This window comes from Hibiscus syriacus, unplaced genomic scaffold (assembly GCF_006381635.1).
Source record: "Hibiscus syriacus cultivar Baekdansim isolate YM2019G1 unplaced genomic scaffold, ASM638163v2 tig00111254_pilon, whole genome shotgun sequence".
In the NCBI taxonomy this organism is placed as follows: Eukaryota; Viridiplantae; Streptophyta; class Magnoliopsida; order Malvales; family Malvaceae; genus Hibiscus; species Hibiscus syriacus.
Genome location: NW_024063037.1, coordinates 1,165,572 through 1,188,005, shown reverse-complemented (window position 1 = coordinate 1,188,005; position 22,434 = coordinate 1,165,572).

The window sequence follows — 22,434 nt, the reverse complement described above, 5'->3', positions numbered from 1 at the left end:
AATTATTATTTTATTGTTTTAGTTTGGCGCCCACCATTGAATCCACTCGCTACTATAAGCATAAACACTATGGTCTAACCAAAGCATTCTTCAGTTTCCACTTGCTTCAAACTCGAAATCCCCGTTGCTACCTGCTTTTTCTTCATCTCTCCACCAATGGCAGCCTCCTCCAACTCGCTTGTGTCTTTCATCCACGGCTCATTGAGTCGACCCGGAAGGCACTCCCAGCTTCTCCCTTCCCCTTCTCTTCCTTTGACCGGATCTCGTTTCCCAGCTTCTCCCTTCCCCTTCTCTTCCTTTGACCGGATCTCGTTCTCTATCTCTAAAGCTCACTCGCATGAAGACAAAAAGTCAATCTGAAATGGTCATTGTACGTGAATCGCTAAAAGCATCGCCTCGTCGCGTCGTCGCTTCTCGCCTCGCCTCATGTACTCGCCGCCGCCTTGATGGTCGGAGCTTTCTTCCAAACGTCTCGCCTAGCGCTTTAGGCGCGCTTTTTAAAACACTGCCTTAAAGAAATAAACTTCTTTAATTTCCAACCCGAAGAAGAATTGAAATTTTCTAGACTCCCTTTTACAACTAAATTTCAAATATAAGTAACGAAGAGCATTTTCGGTTAGGACAATGCAAAGAAAACAAAAACAAAATCCACTTTTTGACAATTTTAAATATCAAAATTTGATCTCATGAAATGGAAGAAGAATTGAAATTTTCTAGACTCCCTTTACAACTAAATTTCAAATATAAGTAACGAAGAGCATTTTCGGTTAGGACAATGCAAAGAAAACAAAAACAAAATCCACTTTTTGACAATTTTAAATATCAAATTTGATCTCATGAAATGGGAAGTACCAGGGCATCCAGAGTTATCTCCGAGATCAATATTTGTTCCTTACAATCTGCTAGTTTACGAATTCTGCAAGTCCTTGTGTCCTATTTAAATGTATAATGGTGATGCCAAGATTAAACTTTTACAGTACATACTAGCCAAAATAACTTCTACTTTAAAGCCTGTAACTTCCTCAAAACACAAACCATCAGCCAGAAAAGCCTGTAACTCTACCTTAACAACCTTAAGCACAAACCATCAGCTGGAAAGCTCGCACTTACAGGGAAACAAAAAGGATACGATCTACAAGGATCATTCAATAAAACAAATGCAGCGAGAAATCCAAAATAATTAGATTTGGATCACATAATGCTATATCACACATACAAATAGTAATCGACAAATTAAAGGCTAAATTATGTTTTATTACAGGAAAACTCATTCTAGACTATCATACAATAAAGTTCTAAAGAGATAATATAATTAAATATACAATATGTAAGGCATATTCATCTAATTGATAACTGATAACTTGATGCTGAAGTTCCTTAAAAATAAGTCTTGTTGGGGACATCGTATTCACTACTTTACTTGCAAAATAAAATTAACTTGAAACCTCTTCCAAAAGCTTATCTTCTTACCTTGTTTCTGAACACGTCTAGCAATGATCCCATTCTTTGATTCTCTTCTAAATTCGGTTTCTTTATGAGAAATTTATCAGTTTAGCTGATGCTTGATTTAGATTTTGCTTTACATGAAGCTGAAGAATCCAATGAATTTTGAGACATTTCCTTTGAGTCATCCTCTGATTCAAACACCAATTACAAACTTTATAAGACTTGGATTTCGGATAACGATTGCTACAATATCTGCAAAAAAAACCCCCCAAAAAATCCCATGATTCTGATGATCCTCATCAACTTCCCCCCCCAAAAAAAAGAAAGAAAATCTGATTATGATCATGAAAACGAAACCCCAGAAAGGAAGATGGAAAATGTACAAGTAGTACCTGTATTGCGATCTGAAATGGCAAATTTTTGCATCGAAAAGCTCTTGAGTAATACCGGAATCTCCTCACATACAACACGAAGAGGCTTGGCGATATTTCATGTTTTTGTGCTTCGTGTGTGGCGTTCCATTAAAATGATTCATCGGAGAAAGTTGGATTTTCATAGCAATGTGTGTATAAAGTTCTGCCAGAAAAAGAATGCTTGATTGACGCGTCAATTTTTTGCCACAAGAAAAACCCTCAATTTTTCCAATCAGAACCAGACCGATTAACGAACCAATAATATCGTTCACTGGTTTAACCGGTTAAATTGGTCCAACCGATCGAAAGAATCGGATGACGTCATAATTATTTTAAAAATTAAATAAAAATACTAAAAAATATTTAATAAAAATATTTTTTATATCACAAGTCATATTCAAAGCAAGTCATAACATATATAAGTTAAAAATCATAAAATCAAATAAAACAAATGATTCAAATTAACTACAAAATATTAAGGTAAAACATATTAAATAATAATATAATTATATAACTATAATTAAAAATAAATCTGGGCTAAAAAATCATACAAAATTATATTGTTTATTTTATTTTTTTTTTAAAAAAACAATCCCACTGGCTAAGAAACATAGAAGCATCCCAACTAACTTCTATAATAATAAAGGAAATTTAGCATTCAAAATCATAGAGCCTTTTGATGAGCATTGAGTGAACTATTCTTTCACTTCAATAAAGCTCGAATTTTAGGTTTCAATCGCTTCTAAATTTTTTTTGAGTTCAAACCTTTCGATTTCAGTTTCAATATTATATTTCGAGTTCGAGTTGAACTTGATAATTTTTAGCTGTGAGTTTGAGTCGAGTTGAGCTTCCTTTTAAAGTTTCAAGTTCGAGTCGAGCTCAGCAATACTCGTGTTCGACTTGGCTCGTTTAACAAACGACGTCGTTTGGTTTAATTTAAAAAAAAAATTGGCGGTTTTTTCCGATTTTCAACCGGTCCGGTTCGAACGGTTCAACGGTTCCGGTCGGTTCACTAGTAGCGGTTCAACCGGTGTAGATTGAACCGGACTAGACAGCGATTCCCGGTTGAACCGTCCGGTCCGGTCCGATTTTCAAAACACTGATCACAAGAAAAACCGTCAACAATATATTAAAAAAACAATAGCATAAATTTGAATCCAAACAACTAAACAAAGGTCAAAGTATGAAGTCTGCGCGAAACTTGAAACCAAAAGCACGAACAATGAGAAAGCGACACCAAAAGCACGAACAAGAAAAAAAGGAGTTTATTTTATTAGTTCAGTAAGAGTGTTTTGGAAGGTTAAAACCCTGACCTTGAGATCAGAAGCGAAGAATAAGATTGTCTTTGGGGAGCTTGAAAGCGTGGAGAAGAATCTATGCCTTAAGGAGTGACTGTGCGACGGTGGTGACTGGTGGTGCGACGATGGTGACTGGCGCGCCGATTTGGTGAAGATACTCTACTGTTGAGGATGGAAGAAGACTTGGATCAAAAAGAAACTTATCTAAATTAGGAATCGGGCACGAGAAGGGTTAGAGGTACATGCATCGTATGGACAAAAGCCAATAATAACCAGTAGCAATTATTTAATGTAATAGGTAGTACCTGTTTAAAGTTGATGAGGTCTTAAAAATTCGATGATAATAAAATATGTTAATTACTTAATTTGTTATCAGTAATCAACATATTAGGTAGCGCCTAAAATGTTACCAAAGTTTAAGTTGATGGAGCCTTAGAAAACCGACGATAACACAATAGGTTAATTACTAGAAACATTATCAACCATAATAACTTAACAAGTAGCGCTTATTTAATGTAATAGGTAACGCATGTTTAAAGCTGATGAGGCCTTAGAAATCCGACGATAACAAAATAGGTTAATTACTTAATTTGTTATTAGTATTATCTACATATTAGGTAGTGTCTAAAATGTTACCAAAGTTTAAAGTTGATGGAATCTTAGAAATCCGGTGATAACAAAATAGGTTAATTACTTGATTTGCTATCAGTATTATCAACACATATTCTGTACATTGTTAATTTACCTATTACTCGAACCTCAGTAACGGTTTGTTTATAGGTTTATTATTGTAAACAGTAAAATATGTTAACCTAACCGGTTAATTGGTTTAATATCAGTAATTGTGTGAAAGTATCAGTGTTGTTTAGATCGAAAGTACGATACTTATACAAAAAATATTGATACTTTATGTTTACGCCTATTATCATTAAACCGGTAGATTTTTACCGTTTATATTATAAATTTACCTATTACTTTAAAGTAATAGGTTTCGAAATTATAAGTATCGATACTTGTGATATGTGTATCGATACTTTCTGCGCACATGTTGTTTGAGAAGCATACTGGACTAAAAGTATCGATATCTATACAAAGAGTATCGATACTTTATGTTTACGCGTATTATCATTAAATCGATAGATTTTTACCGTTTACATTATAAATTTACCTATAACTTTAAAGTAATTGGTTTCAAAATTATAAGTATCGATACTTGTTATACATTATCGATACTTTGTGCGTGCAAATTGTTGAGAAGCGTACTGGACCAAAAATATCGATACATATACAAAGAGTATTGATACTTCATGTTTACGCCTATTATTAGGTATCGAGGTTCAATATATTACCGTGTACATTGTTAATTTACCTATACTTTAAAGTAACATTTTCAAAATTATAAGAATCGATACTTATATACAGTATCAATACTTGTACGACAGTATCAATACTTGTACATTTACGCCTATTTCATTATATCGGTAGAATATTTACCGTGTACATTGTTAATTTACCTATTACTTTAAAGTAATAGGTTTCGAATTCCACGTATCGATACTTTATACATGTGTATCGATAGTTGATGCTTACCATATTACATTATACCGATTGACTTTTACTGTTTTCATTAGAAATTAACATATTACTTTAAAGTAATAGGTTTCAAAATTAGATATGTATGAAATATATATTGTGTGTGTGTCGATACATTTTGCGTGCAAATTGTTTGAGAACATATTGGAATTAAAGTATCGAGACCGATATACAAAGTATTGATAGTGTTTAAACCTATTATCATTATACTGGTGTACTTTTACGTTTACATTGTAATTTACTTATTACTTTTACAATGCTCTTTATATATGGGTTATCAGAATATTGGATTTACACAAAAGACCAATACAATGCACTTCAAAGAGGTAAGCAAAGGAAATCGTCAATGGGGATGTCAATGCATTAATTGCTTACTTCAACCAGTACTTAGAGTATCGATACTTGGAATTTCAAAACCTATTACTTTAAAGTAATAGGTAAATTAACAATGTAAACAGATAAGTCCACTCTTTCTCAGAATCCCTCCATATTTTATGCAACTACGAGCCCTTTCCATATGTTCCCTTGTATCTTGTACTTGAACCTTGCCAACAGTAGAGTCTCCCGTAAGTCATGGACGGAATCAGTTCTGTAGTTGGGATTATCCAGGTTAATCATGTTGACTGTATATCCAATAAACCCTCTTGCAGGGTCGAAATGGTAAGCTAGGAATTGGTAAGACAAACTTCATTTGAGGGTCATTAAACTCAACCTCTCCATGTTAGGACTACATGATTGAACATTACATAGAATAGTTGTATTCAGTTCTTGAAGATTTGTTTTTCAATGTCTAAGAATAGTTGTAATGATCTCCGTTATCATTTCGAAACCAATAAGTATCATGCATACAGTACCATATATCCTCGAGGCAGACAACAAGAAATCTACCACTTAAATATTACCAAGAGCAATAGCTTCTGCATAAAGACCGAAACTAGAATCAACTTCGCCATTATGCCCATATTGCTCAGAAACAGTTGAATGATAGGATTTGCACACAATCGTGAGAATTTGATCTTCACCCAAGTATGGATTTCCCGGACATATTTGTAGCAGGATTTTAGTGGAGTACTTGGGTGAAGATCAAATGCTTGCGGTTATGTGCAAATCCTATCATTCAGCAGGTTCTCTTGAGCAGTATGGGCATAATGGAGAATTGATTATGGGTTCGTTCTTCATACATAAGCTATCGCTCTTGGTAAATCTTTAACTGGCAGATTTATTGTTGTCTGCCTCGAGGATATAAGGTACTACAGCATGATACTTATTGGTTTGGAAACGTTAACGGAAATCATTACAACTATTTTTATATACATTGAAGAACAAATCTTCAAGAACTAATACAACTATTCAATGTAATGTTCAATCATGCAATCCTTACCTGGGAGGGGTTGAGTTCAATGACCCTCAAATGAAGCTTGTCTTACCAATTCCTAGCTTACATTTGGACACTGCCCTCCAGGTTTTATTGGCTATGCAGTCAACATAATTACCAGTTCCTTCATCCTTTGGCATTCAATCATACTGTCAAGATTTAAAATTTGTAATCAATTAAAAGTTCTTAAATACTTTAATCCAATTACCATTTCAACAACAATTATACAAACACACTTACTAGAAGTACATATATTCACTCAGTGGTTGATTTCGATTTTCTTCAATATGATACTCTCGGGCTCCATTTCAATGCCATATTCGCGAACAACTATTGCACTTTCTACCTATAATCGATCCTAAATGCTTCTTTACTTCAAAAACCCTAAACCCATAAACTAACCCCTATTTTCAAATACTGTAATACTAAAAACTAGGGTTTTGACAACATATCTTTCGATTCGATTGCATCACCAAACAAACAACTACAATTTCAAAAATGTCTTGCTTCTATTTCACAGCAACTAATACGCTTCAATTTCTAAATCTACGGTCTTCTTCTATCTATTTCTCTGGTTTAGAGTTTTCTTTGATATTTTAACTGGTTATGTTATTTATATTTAATCGATATCATTACCCTTACCGTAGTCTCGATATTTTTGTGTAAGGTATCAATACTTTCAAGACTTTTTCATTTCTTTTCAATTCCTAAAGTATTGATACTATAATACACATACTTACAACAGTATCGATACCGTCAACATATCCGATAGCGCTTTACCGATTTTTTCATATTGAAACTGGGTTTGTCATATTAAAACTGGTTTTGTCAAATTTCAACATGTTATATTGCCATGTATACTTATAAAAGCATTTAGGTGCATATACTTATAAAAGTATCGATACAATTGTCAACCATTCTAGTATCTCTTTATTGGTTTTGTCAAATTGAAACCAGTTTTGTCAAACTTCAACATGTTATATTGTCATGTATCGATACATGTATGTAAGGTATCGATACTTTCGAGACATTTTCCTTTTCTCATTTCCTTTAAATTCCTACAGTATTGATACTTTCGTACATATAAACGTATTGATACAAATTTCAACAATTTCGATATATCTTTGCCGATTTTCTGAAATTTCAACTGATTTTGTCAAATTTTAACTGGTTTTGTCAATTTCCAATCGGTTTTGTCAAATTCGTTAAATGTATAAAAGTATTGATATCTATAGAGGCAGTATTGATACTTGTATTTATGCCTATAATCAATATATCAGTAGACTTTTACCGTTTACATTGTAAATTTACCTATAACTTTAAAGTAATAGGTTTCGAAATTCTGCATATCGATACTTTATACATGTGTATCGATACTTTGTGCGTGTAAATTGTTGAGAAGCATATTGGACTAAAAGTATTGATACCTATACAAAATGTATTGATACTTGATGTTTACGCTATTATCACTAAATTGGTAGACTTTCACTGTTTATATTGTAAAGTTACCTATAACTTTAAAATAATTGGTTTCGAAATTCCGCGTATTGATACTTTGTACATGTATATCGATATTTTTTTAGTGCAAATTGTTTGAGATGCATATTGGACTAAAAATATTGATACTTATACAAAATGTATCAATACTTGATGTTTACGCCTATTATCATTAAACTAGTAGACTTTTATTGTTTACATTGTAAAGTTACCTATAACTTTAAAATAATTGGTTTCGAAATTCCGCGTATCGATACTTTATACATGTATATCGATACTTTTTTGCATACATATTATTTGAGATATATACTGGAATAAAAGTATCGATACTATATAATAATTATCGATACTTTATATTTACGCCTTTTATCATTAAACTGGTAGATTTTTACCGTTTTCATTGTAAATTTACCTATTACTTTAAAGAAATAGGTTTCAAAATTATAAGTATCAATACGTGTTATGCATGTACCGATACTTTTTGCGTACAAATTGTTTGAGATGCATATTGGAATAATAAGTATCAATACGTTATGTTTACGCCTATTATCATTAAACTGGTAGATTTGTTATTGTTTACATTGTAAATTTACGTATTACTTTAAAGTAATAAGTTTCAAAATTCTAAGTATCAAAACTTGTTGTTGAAATTATAAAATCGATACTTTAATATGTGTATCGATACATTTGCACGCATGTTGTTTTACAAGCATACTGAAATTTGGAGTAGGTGTAATACTAGTATTGATATTTCAACAATCCTCAAATATAAAATACAAATACTTGTAGTATGGGTATCGATACAGAAATGTAAGTATGGATACAAAAATTATGCAAATAATGTTTCAAAATTAATATTGTCGATACTTGGAGTAGGTGTACAATATTGTAATAACTTATTCATCTTCTATCAAATAATATGGAGCAATCAACCAACAACTCTTCGGAAAATCCCGACCACTCAACCAACATTGCTTTGGAGATCAAATGTTGTGATATATTCGAAGCAATCAACCAACATGAAACACGAGGGAAATCCCAACCATCATAATTTTGAGGCACAAGAAAGCTAGAAGATTGGATATGTGAAGAATGTCTTTCGGATCGAATCCATTTCATCTATCTCATGAAGATAGGATAACTGTAAACCGAAACCATATAAGAGAAATATAGTTGATGTAGAAGTAGATGCATATTTAAAATCTCGAAGGCGATACTTCTGGTTCTCAAACATTTAAAGCATCAGAAGCATATTAGACTTATGATTTGGGTGGTACACGGGAAATGCAACCAAATGCAACAAAAATTCTCAAGAATTGAACAGTACATCTTTAATAATAATGTTAAATAATGGAATATACACACGTAAATAACAAGTATCAGTACTTGGAATTTCAAAACCTATTACTTTAAAATAATAGGTAAATTAACCACTTGTCATTTACGGCTATTTTCATTCTACCAGAAAACTTTTATCCATTTACATTGTTAATTTACCTATTACTTTAAAGTAATAGGTAAATTAACAAAGTAAATGGATAAAAGTGTTTCAATATAATAAAAATATTCGTAAATGATAAGTGGTGATACTTGTCATTTACACCTATTTTTATTATATCGGTATACTTTTACCGTTTACATTGTTAAATTATCTAAGTATCGATATTTTATACATGTGTATCCTTTAATTTTTATTATTATTATTACAAGTTGTAGCCCTCAATTCTAGGGATTTTTGGTTGCCCTTGGTTGCATTTCTCGTATACGACCCAAATCATAAGTCTGAAATGTTTCTGACGCTTTAACTATTTGAGAACCAGATGCATCACCGTCGAGATTTTAAATCTGCATATGCTTCTACATCAGGTATGTTTCTCTTTGACAGTTTCGGTTTATGATTTTGCTATCTTCATGAGCTAGATGAAATGGATCATATCCAAAAAACATTCTTCACACATCCAATCTTCTAGCTTGTGCCTCAAAATTATGATGATCGGGATTTCCCTCACGTTTTATGTGGGGAAAAACAATGGAAATTAGGATTAATCAATGATAACATGAAAATTGTCTAAGTTAATAAGAAAAGAATCTTACAAATGACATTTGATGTTACCTCCCAAGGCAATGAGCATGTTGTTGTTTGAAGGGAACAAAGGTTGAAAAAGCTCATATTTATAGTGGAGCTCAAATTGAAATTCAAATTCAAATTCAAATTGAAAATTGCATAATTATTTCCTATTGTTCAAGTAACATGTGTTATCAGCCAAAAAGCAAGGAAAGACAATACTGGTTCAGTTCAAAGCTGAGTTGATTTAAGGAAATAAAGCAGTCACGCGAATGGAATACAAGATGAGATAGTCATATTGGATTCTTTACAATGCCCCATCAGAATAGAATATTTACTGTGTAAGTCACATGTTGTATTGTGGAATATTAAAATACACAGTTTTGTTTTATATGTTTGAGTACATTAAAATTGAAAATAGTACATTATGTGTATTGATAGAAAATATACACACAATAAGTAAACCAAACATACAAACAATGTTATACAAAACAGTGTTCTAATAGTCTACCCATAAAGAAATTAAACTGAAGAAAAATGGTTATTTCTGACAAAGTCCGAAACATTAGGCGCATTCGATAATATTTTCAAATACTCACGTATGTTTCTGCCTTTTGCTGAGGACATATATAAATAATTGAAATTAGCAAACGAAACATGTTCAATATGTAATAAGAAACCAATTTCGTATAAGTGAGCATAAATTTGTGTATACCTAAAGCATTGTCGTTCCAATGAAGAGTCAAATGGATGTGGACATATGCAATTGTATTGATATATAATACATAAATTGTAAATCAACCAATGTATGAACATGTAGCTTAACAGAAAGAACATATGGCAAACATGTAATTTACTAGATTATAAATCATTGTTTTGGATGAATCATCCACCAACAGTGTATTTCCTAGGTTGTATTGAGGAAACACATTCAAAAAATCTTGCAGATCTTTACAGTAGGCAACAATATCTTTTTTTTCACTTTCCTTGATCTGTTTATAGAAACAATCAACATAAATTTTAGGAATCATAAACAAATAAAAGTAAGCAACGCAAAATGACATGCATCTTACCCAAATGAATATAAAGTGGTCACACAATAAGGTAGTTTGTCATGTACACGATCAATGTTATGCCTTAGATTGTTAACAATTTCTAAGATTAACATCCAATTGTAAATTATTCATTTATCTATAGTAATTCAATTGCTTAACAGTGCTTACCTTAACTTGGAAGACCAAATGGTAACAACAAAATTTTCTAAACAAAAATAAAGAAATTCATATACACCTGGTCTCAGTATAACATCTACAACATGAACAAAATGACATTAAATTATACGTTTATAGGTTAAATAATGTATAAAATGAAAAAATTTAAAACCTTTGGGATTTTTTAAAAGTAGGGAAAGACTCTATTGACATAAAAAAATGACAAGTTTTCTTGTCGGTGGTGTTGCAGACACCATATATTTGTTTGGATCTTCATCCTCATCATCATCATCTGCAATGTCATCCTCTTCATTCAGTACTTGGTTGCCCACCGCTGTTATAAGAAAAGCAAATACATTTTACAACATGTAAATATTTAGAACCTAAGAATGAATTACCTAACTCGTATGATGTCGTTGACAGAATTGTTACGCAAGTTGGACTCATCATGCATGATGAAATATCGGCACGTATTTTTCCGACTTGGTCATTAATGTTCCCCACACTAGAATCAAATGCTACCGGAAATTAACCATGTATTATATCACTGACTTCATTATAATATCCTCTTCAGCCTTAGCGTTTTCCATCGGAGCGTCTTCCATCGGTTGGTGTCGTCATTGTCAATAGTTGCCCTTTCTCTTGTTCTACTCCAATGCAATCTTTTTTACACCAACTGAAATTTTCAATAAATTCATATTCAATTCAAATTTATCAATACATGCCAACTACATTTCATATAACAAAATACATATGTTTTAAAATTCTTATCTGATCTGATCTTCGGAAAGGAGAGTCTAACCTGTGTTGCTCCTCTTTGTTCCTTAATCTTCTCGAACCTACGTGTGAAACATTCACATGCTAAGTCGATGACTTAGTGAGGCACAAAAACTTATAATGTAAACACTAACTCCTAACAATGCATGAACATTTCATAAAATGATATCACACAAAATCATATAATAGTTCATGTAATCAAATATATTCATATACATAACCTGTCATTTCCATTATTACCTCATTCCATTATCATTCATATCTCTTAGTCATTCTTAATCAAATAATACACACACAACAACTTATATTTTGTCATGCAACAATTATCCACCTGCACATATATCATCATTCACAAAAAAGCACACATAGCATCATATAATTCTTGTAACATGTTTAATAACACAAAACATATAAATCATATATAATGTATTTATTGTTATCTCTTTATTAGCCCATGTACACATGTGAGAACTAAAGATATGTGAGTACATTGAGGTTGTGCACATATGATGTCACCACAGCTCGTATAAATTCCCACTAGGGGCACTTAAACTTGTCTCGAATAACCACTATATCCCGAAGGACCACTTCTTAAGAACCATATACATATTCCAATAGACCAAATAAGTGTACCGAATTACTGTATATATGTCCCAAAGGACCACGTAGAACCCTCGACTCTTGGCATGCCAACTATACCCCTAGTTCTCATATCACATAACATGGGCATTTATGATAGTTCATATCACTTATATCACATAGACCTATTATATATACTTGTAATCACGTAGCTTATTTTCACATAGTTTATATCACTTTTCATATGATTTCATATTCATATATCAGATAGCTTATATCACTTCTCATGTGTTCATATAAACATGTATGCCATATCTTGTTCACACATATATTTCCCATATATCACATAGAATAACATATATACTTATACATGTACTGATGTGCATATTTTCACATAATTACATATATCATTTATACTATTTATCTTGGCTTATCACACTAACATGTATTTACACAAATCATGTAATATATACAATAACATGTCAACACATATACTCATGCACACATATAAACCATAACAAACACATGCTTATAACTATGAACTCATATATTCTACTATAGGAAATAGACATGTTGCAAGTGTTATTTCCATTAAACATCATAAACTAACTAATATGCACTCACATGGCCTCACTAGTCAATTCCGATCTCTTATCTCTTCATCGATGACTATTACTTGTCAGCTTGTCCAGACTTTGCTTTCGATCAATATCTACACAATCATACATATGATTTACATATCAACATTCCAAATATCATAATTCGATGCTTAATAATTCAAGCTAATCAAGATGCTTAATACAATTTACACTTTAAGTAGTATCAGTACCCCCATGCATGGTACCGATACTTCCCTAGCTATGGTATCGATACCAAGCTTAGGTATCGATAACCCTTTTACATTCAAAATCCTTATTTCAAAAATGGGTACTGATACTGACCTTATGGTATCGGTACTATTGTTATCGATACTACATTCCTAGGTATTAATGCCCCATGAACAATTTATAAATTTCTGCCTTATGGTATCGATACTCATTCATATGGTATCGATATCCTCTCTCAAATTTTGATCCTTTTCTCTTGGGAAGTATCGGTACTGGATGAACAGTATTGATACCTCATGCCCGGAATTCATCTTTTTAGCTCGAAAATTCACCCAACTTACTTATATCTTCTACTATAACATCTTTTTAGTCTTTTATGCTTAACTACACTTATTCTAATCAACTTAGATCACTTTAATTCATCCCAATATTCAATATCCCATATACACTCTTGAATTCAATAATTAATTCAATAATTGACAAGTTCCAAATTCACTTTTATTACTTCTAACTTCTTAATTAGACCCTTGACAAGTCAAATTCAACTTAAAAATCCATTTACTCATTTTTTTCAATATTTCACTTAAAAATTCTATTTACTTAATATATGATAACTCATTCACCTTTGAGTTTTAAGTCGCCTTAAACATTCACTAAGCTTTCTTAATCCTCCAAGAATCAAAACCAATCATAAAATTAAAGAATAATCAACTTGTAAGAAACTCACCTTTAATTGAGCTCACGGGAAGAAGAAGTTGAACCAAACTCTCTAGACCTTTCTTTTCCTTTTTCTCCAATCCCCACGTGGTTTATATCCCATAAAAGAAAGATAAAAATCTTTCTTGTGAAAAGACTAATTTACCCTTTACTTTATTTAATATTTACTACCAATTCTTCACAAAATATTCCCAAATAAGTCCCTAAACTTTTTAATCTTTCAAAATGAAACCTCAAGGTTTCAAAACTTCTATTTTAGTCATTATCCCTAATTTTGGGATGTTACAAATCTCCCATCCTTTTAAGAAAATTCATCCTCGAATTTTCACTGCATATATCGATAAGAACATATCTTCTAACATTCTCATGTTTCTTCCTTTACTTAATTCATCAAGTACCAAATCCAAATAATCACTTAATCCATTAAAATACTTGTTCTACTTTCTTAAACCTCCCTTCAAGCATATAAATCCTCATCTCTTTGACTACATCATATCTACATGATCATAACACATAACTATATCCAATTCAACTCCATACTTGATTAACTTACCCTTATATCTTTTTCAAATCTTACAACTCTATCACCTTTACCATTACAGTTAGTCAGTAACAACTTTTCAATCTAACCAATCATATAAATCATTTCCAATCGGAATTATCTTAACAATAGTTTACTTAACTTATCAAATCTACATTCTTACTCATGCACAATACAATTTCCTTTGTTCAAACTCAAACATTACAAACTTCCTTTGTCTTACAACTGATCACCGATGTACCCATTCTTAAACTCTTCAGAACAATATCTACATCACTTGATCCATTTTAGATACTTCTTCTTCTTCAATTTATATAATTCCTAACAGAACTTTCAATCTCATTCACCACTTTCATATCTAAACTTAACTTCATATTTATCTTTAACTCCTTATTTAATCTTCCAATACCAGACTCTACTACTTAAGTGGGTCTGACTTTCATCAGAATTGATCTTTTAACATTGAATACAACTGATTCAAACCAAGTTTGTAGTTGAAAACTATAATCTCTATCTCTCTTCGATAATGCTGATTTCTATGAAATACTAGTTCCCTTAATCATTCTGAGTTCTCTCTAGAACTTTATTATAATTAACCACTTTTTGAATAAGGAACAATCATCAATTGCATATATCATTTTCATTTAAATTAGCTTCACAATATTTCACTCTACTTATCAAAATGTACTCTTATCCATACACATTACGATTTCGGCTTCATATATCTAATAAACTTATCACCGAGATACTTATTATTGAACTTTTCTAAACTAATAACCACATCACTAAATCTTCTGTCATTCTCATGATAACATATGTTCACTATACTTTGACTCATTTGCATAGTAACTAAACTACTTCATCTAACTTCTCTACTTCAGAACATTGAAGACTCTTTAACATTATTCTAACATGTTTTCAACTTTCTGAAAATAACCTTTGATTATCCAAATCATTTCCTGAGGTATGCGCTCTTTATCATGCCTGGCCAGGACAGGTGAATTGCTATCACCATCAGGTCTATAACCTCTCACTTCTTTCAAAACTCTCATTATCATACTTATATTATAACGTAACAATCTAATTCTATTAGCAAAACAGCACACTCCTTACACTATCAGATCAGAAATTTTCACTTTATGTGGGCATGTACACATTTTAAAACTTGTTTAACTTCAGTTTAAGCCTAGAATCGGCTAAAACTTATCTTTGATACCATTAAATGTAACACCCCCAACCCGTACTCGACCCGGATACGAGTTTGATGTGTCATATTGACCTTTTAAAAAGTTTACTTTTACTAAAAGTGATAAGTTCCAGATTTCATTAAATAAAACTGCATAATTTATTCCATTTCCATATCCAAAAAGTTTACAAAACCTATTAGAGCATATTCAATTCAAATCTATCAATACATGCCAACTACATTTCATATAACAAAATACATATGTTTCAAAATTCTTCTCTGATTTGATCTTCGGAAAGGAGAGGCTAACCTGTCTTGCTCCTTTTTGTTCATTAATCTTCTCGAACCTACGTGTGAAACATTCACACGCTAAGTCGATGACTTAGTGAGGCATAAAAACTTATAATGTAAACTTTAACTCCTAACAATGCATGAACATTTCATAAAATGATATCACACAAAATCATATAATAGTTCATATAATCAAATATATTCATATACATAACCCGTCATTTCCATTATTACCTCATTCCATTATCATTCATATCTCTTAGTCATTATTAATCAAATAATACACACACAACAACTTATATTTTGTCATGCAACAATTATCCACCTGCACATATATCATCATTCACAAATAAGCACACATAACATCATATAATTCTTGTAACATGTTTAATAACATAAAACATATAAATCATATATAATGTATTTATTGTTATCTCTTTATTAGCCCATGTACACATGTGAGAACTAAAGATATGTGAGTACATTGAGGTTGTGCACATATGATGTCACCACAGCTCGTATAAATTCCCACTAGGGGCACTTAAATTTGTCCCGAATGACCGCTATATCCCGAAGGACCACTCCTTAAGAACCATATACATATTCCAATGGACCAAATAAGTGTACCGAATTACTGCATATATGTTCCAAAGGATTACATATATGTCCCAAAGGACCACGTAAAACCCTCGACTCTTAGCATGCCAACTATACCCCTAGTTCTCATATCACATAACATGGGCATTTATGATAGTTCATATCACTTATATCGCATAGACCTATTCACATATACCTGTAATCACGTAGCTTATTTTCACATAGTTCATATCACTTTTCATATGATTTCATATTCATATATCAGATAGCTTATATCACTTCTCATGTGTTCATATAAACATATATGTCATATCTTGTTCACACATATATTTCCCATATATCACATATCACGTATAATAAAATATATATACTTATACATGTACTGATGTGCATATTTTCACATAATTACATATATCATTTATACTATTTCTCTTTGCTTATCACACTAACATGTATTTACACAAATCATGTAATATATACAATAACATGTCAACACATATACTCATGCACACATATAAATCATAACAAACACATGCTTATATCTATGAACTCATACATTCTACTATAGGAAATAGACTTGTCGCAAGTCTTATTTCCATTAAACATCATAAACTAACTAATATGCACTCACCTGGCCTCACTAGTCAATACCGATCTCGTATCTCGTTATCGATGACTATTACTTGTCGACTTGTCCAGACTTTGCTTTCGATCGATATCTACATAATCATACATATTATTTACATAAGCATTCCAAATATCATAATTGGATCCTTAATAATTCAAGCTAATCAAGATGTTTAATACAATTTACACTTTGAGTAGTATTGGTACCCCCCATGCATGGTACCGATACTTCTCTAGCTATGGTATTGATACCAAGCTTGGGTATCGATACCCTTTTTACATTCGAAGTCCTTATTTCAAAAATGGGTACCGATATTGACCTTATGGTATCGGTACTATTGGTATCGATACTACCTTCCCAGATATCGATACCCCATGAACAATTTATAAATTTCTGCCTTATGGTATCAATACTCATTCATATGGTATCGATACCCTCTCTCAAATTTTGATCCTTTTCTCTTGGGAAGTATCGATATTGGATGAACAATACTGATACCCCCCATGCCTAGAATTCATCTTTTAGCTCAAAATTATCCCAAACTTACTTATATCTTCTACCATAACATCCTTTTAGTCATTTAAGCTTAAATACACTTATTCTAATCAACTTAGATCACTTTAATTCATCCAAATATCCAATATCCCATATACACTCTTGAATTCAATAATTAAGCCAATAATTCAACATGTTCAAAATTCACTTCTATTACTTCTAACTTCTTAATTAGACCCTTGACAAGTCAAATTCAACTTAAAAATCCATTTACTCATTCTTTTTCAATATTTCACTTAAAAACTCTATTTACTTAATATCTGATAACTCATTCACCTTTGAGTTTTTAAGTCACCTTAAACATTCACTAAGCTTTCTTAATCCTTCAAGAATCAAAACCCATCATAAAATTAAATAATAATCAACTTGTAAGAACTCACCTTTAATTGAGCTCACGGGAAGAAGAAGAATTTGAACCCAACTCTCTAGACCTTTCTTTTCCTTTTTCCTCCAATCCCCACGTATTTTATATCACATAAAAGAAAGATAAAAATCTTTCTTGTGAAAAGACCAATTTACCCTTTACTTCATTTAATATTTACTAACAATCCTTTGCAAAATATTCCCAAATATGTCCCTAAACTTTTTAATCTTTCAAAATCAAACCTCAAGGTTTCAAAACATTCATTTTAGTCACTAGCCCTGATTATGGGATGTTATAGAAACATTATTGTAGAATACTTGAACAAGGTTAGGGAAATATTTTGGTTCTACACCAAGAAATTCAAGCCAACCCCAATATGTAAATATCTATTTAAAATCAAATTTATATTTTTCATTGAACATGAAATCCATGTCAATAACATGTTTGGGACGAATTTTTCTTGCTTTGAAATGCCGATAAATTTTTTTTCCTCTTCATCGATTCTAAAGTTGTTTGTATCAAACGACCAGATTTGGTTAGAATCCCTTACTTGAGAATAAGACCTTGGTTGAGAAGATGACCTTGGTTGAGAAGAAGGTTTTGGTTGAGAAGAACTGCATCTCAGACGTTTTGGAGCCATTTTTAGGAGTGGATATAGAGGTTGTTACATGGAACACAAGTACATTAGGGGGAAAATCAATTCCCTAAATCACTAAAACCCTAATTTAGGGCAAATAAAATAAATTTACCTGTAAATCTTATATTAATAGCTGCAAGAAATGTGTCCAGTTGAAGGGATATTTTAGGAAGCTTGATTGGTGCAATATTTTTGAACGACGGTATTCATCGGAGTGGAAGAGTTCTCTTCTGCCTTTTGAGGTTTAAGACTTTGATTACAAATATGGAGGATCGATTCTTTTTTTTAAATAACGAAGAACAAAAAAATGTGCCTACCGAATAAATAAGAGGCGACCTAATACTTGAACCTCGGTTTCGGTTTGTTTATAGGTTAATAGTATTGTAAACGGTAAAATATTGTTAATCTAACCGGTTAATTGGTTTAATATCGGTAATTATGTTGAAAGTATCGATGTTGTTTTAGATCGAAAGTATCGATACCTATACAAAAAGTATCGATATTTTATGTTTACGCCTATTATCATTAAACTGGTAGATTTTTATTGTTTACATTGTAAATTTACCTATTACTAAGTAATAGGTTTCGAAATTATAAGTATTGATATTTTTGATACGTGTATCGATACTTTCTGCGTGCATGTTTTTTGAGAAACATACTGGACTAAAAGTATTGATACCTATACAAAGAGTAATGATACTTTATGTTTACGCCTATTATCATTAAATCGGTAGATTTACCGTTTACATTGTAAATTTACCAATAAATTTAAAGTAATCAATTTTGAAATTATAAGTATCGATACTTGTTATACATGTATCGATACCTTGTGCGTGCAAATTGTTGAGAAGAATATTGGACTAAAAGTATCGATATCTATACAAAAAGTATCGATACTCTATGTTTATGCCTATTATCATTAAATCGGTAGACTTTTACCGTTGACATTGTAAATTTACCTATAAATTTAAAGTAATTGATTTCGAAATTATAAGTATCGATACTTGTTATACATGTATTGATACTTTGTGCGGGCAAATTGTTGAGAAGCATACTGGACTAAAAGTATTGATACATATACAAAGAGTATCAATATTTTATGTTTACATCTATTATCATTAAACCGGTAGATTTTCATCGTTTTCATTGTAAAATTACCTATTACTTTAAAGTAATCGGTTTCAAAATTATAGGTATTGATACTTGTGATACGTGTATAGATTCTTTCTGTGTGCATGTTGTTTGAGAAGCATATTGGACTAAAAGTATCGATACATGTATAAAAAGTATCGATACTTTATGTTTACGTCTATTATCATTAAACCGGTAGACTTTTACCGTTAACATTGTAAATTTACCTATAATTTTAAACTAACCGGTTTTGAAATTATAAGTATCGATATTGGTTATACATGTATCGATACTTTATGCGGGCAAATTGTTAAGAAGCATACTAGACTAAAAGTATTGATATCTATACGAGTATCGATACTTTATGTTTATACCCATTATCATTAAATTGGTAGATTTTTACCATTTTCATTGTAAAATTACATATTTATAAGTATCAATACTTGTTATACGTGTATCGATACTTTTTACGTACAAATTATTTCAGATGCACACTAGAATAAAAGTAGCGATACTTATATAAAAAGTATTGAAATTGGACATTTTCATACTTTGCATACATTGTTTCAAAATTATAAAAAATGATACTTTAATAATGTGTATCGATACTTACAAGCATACCGTAATAAAAGTATCAATATAATTACAACAAGTATTCATACTTGTAGAAAATGTGTATAAACTTATGATCAAAGTATCGATATTTATATTAGTGGTATCGATACGTCCAGTTTAATTTATTGAATTTGGTATTTATTAATTGTACAGACCTAAATATGTCCTAAGAAATAAATGTTGTACCCACCCTTCAACTACCACCTCCTAATATAATTGAAAGCACTACTGAAGTATGTTGTTTTATGAACCTCTACTTCAACTTCTAACATCAAAATTCAACATATACTCCTGTTGAGACCACTGAATTTTCCTAAAACAAGAAAACTTTTTTTGTACTTTTGAACCATTAGTTATAGACCATACTGCATCAGATAATGTTAAGCCGAGCGAGGAATGCCATGAATTACTCATTGTTGATGAATCTGAAAGATTGGTCGGTCAACTCTTCTCTTCATGTAAGGAATCTTGGAACTTTTACAAGGAATATGCACATAAACATGGTTTTAGTGCACGTTGGGGAACAACACACCTTGATAGGGAAGAGAATGTGAAGACACAAGAATTTTGTTGTTCAAAAGAAGGGTTTAGATCATCCAAAGTCAATATTGTTGATCGTCAACATGCTCATATGCCAATCACAAGAACCGGATGCAAGGCAAAAGTCTTGATTAGAACAAAAAATACAAATGATCAATGGGTTCTAAGTAAGTCTTTTTCAGGAACATAATCATGCATTGTGGACAACTGTTATGACACCATTTATACGTTCAAATAGAGCTATGAGTAAGGCTGATATGGATGAGGCAGCAACATCGAAAGACGTTGGTGTTGGGACATCACAAGTAATGAATTATTTCATGCATCAGGCATAGGGTTATCAGAATATTGGATTTACATATAAAGACCTCTACAATGCACTTCAAAGAGGTAAAGCAAAGGAAATCGTTAATGGGGATGTCAATGCACTAATTGCTTACTTTGATTATAAGAAACATAATGATCCTGAGTTTTTATGACATACTCAGTATATGAATCAGGGGCTTTGTATAATCTTGTTTGGGCTTATTCAACATCGGGATTAGATTACACATGCTTTGGTGATGTAATTGCATTTAACACAACGCACAAATATAATTTGTATGGTCGACCAATTATGCCTATTGTCAGTGTCAATCATTACCATAACACAATAGTGTTTACTACTGCCATCATCACTGACGAAATGTCCCAATCTTTCAAGTGGGTGTTAAAGAACTTTTTACAAGCCATGATGAATAAATCAACTCTTTTAGTTGTCAATGATAGGGATAGGGCAATGCAGAGGGCTATCAAATATATTATCCCTTTTACTAAGCACATATTATGTTCTTGGCATCTTTCTCGCAATGCACAAGCTAACATTGGTGACCGCAAATTTACAACAACATTTTCTACATGCATGTCTTCCTGGTGGACAATAGAGGAATTTGATATTCAATGGAATTCAATTGTATCAAAATTCAATGTCGAAAAGCATCCATGGGTGATTCAGAAGAGAAATACTCAGTACTTATGGGTACAAGCATATCTGACCGGTCATTTCTTTGCCAATATTCTCTCTACACAAAAGTGTGAGTCTATGAATGCTTCACTTGTGATTGTATTGAAAAACACGAAGACATATTTAGATGTTGTTCGTGCAATTGAAGAATGAATTAGTAAAATACGTATCAACGAGTTGAAAGTGGATTACTTAAGTTCCCAGACAAAGCTCTTCCTGATCACAAAATTGATTGACCTAGAAAGCCATGCTGCTGAAATTTATACGCGCAAATCATTTCATTTGTTCCAAGAAGAACTTCAACGGGAGACCTTGTACCGGCTTCAGGAACAGATTCAGTCCTTATCAAATGAATGTCAAAATTATATTTTGACAAAGTTCAAAAAAACAAGAGATTTGAAATTAGTTTTGATGTCGGTACAAAAACCCTAACATGCTCGTGTAGAAAATTTGAGACCGTAGGAATTCCATGTCGCCATCAACTTCACGTTTTGAAGCACTTGGATTACACATTTTTGCCTAAGTATTTGATTCTAAGTAGGTGGACT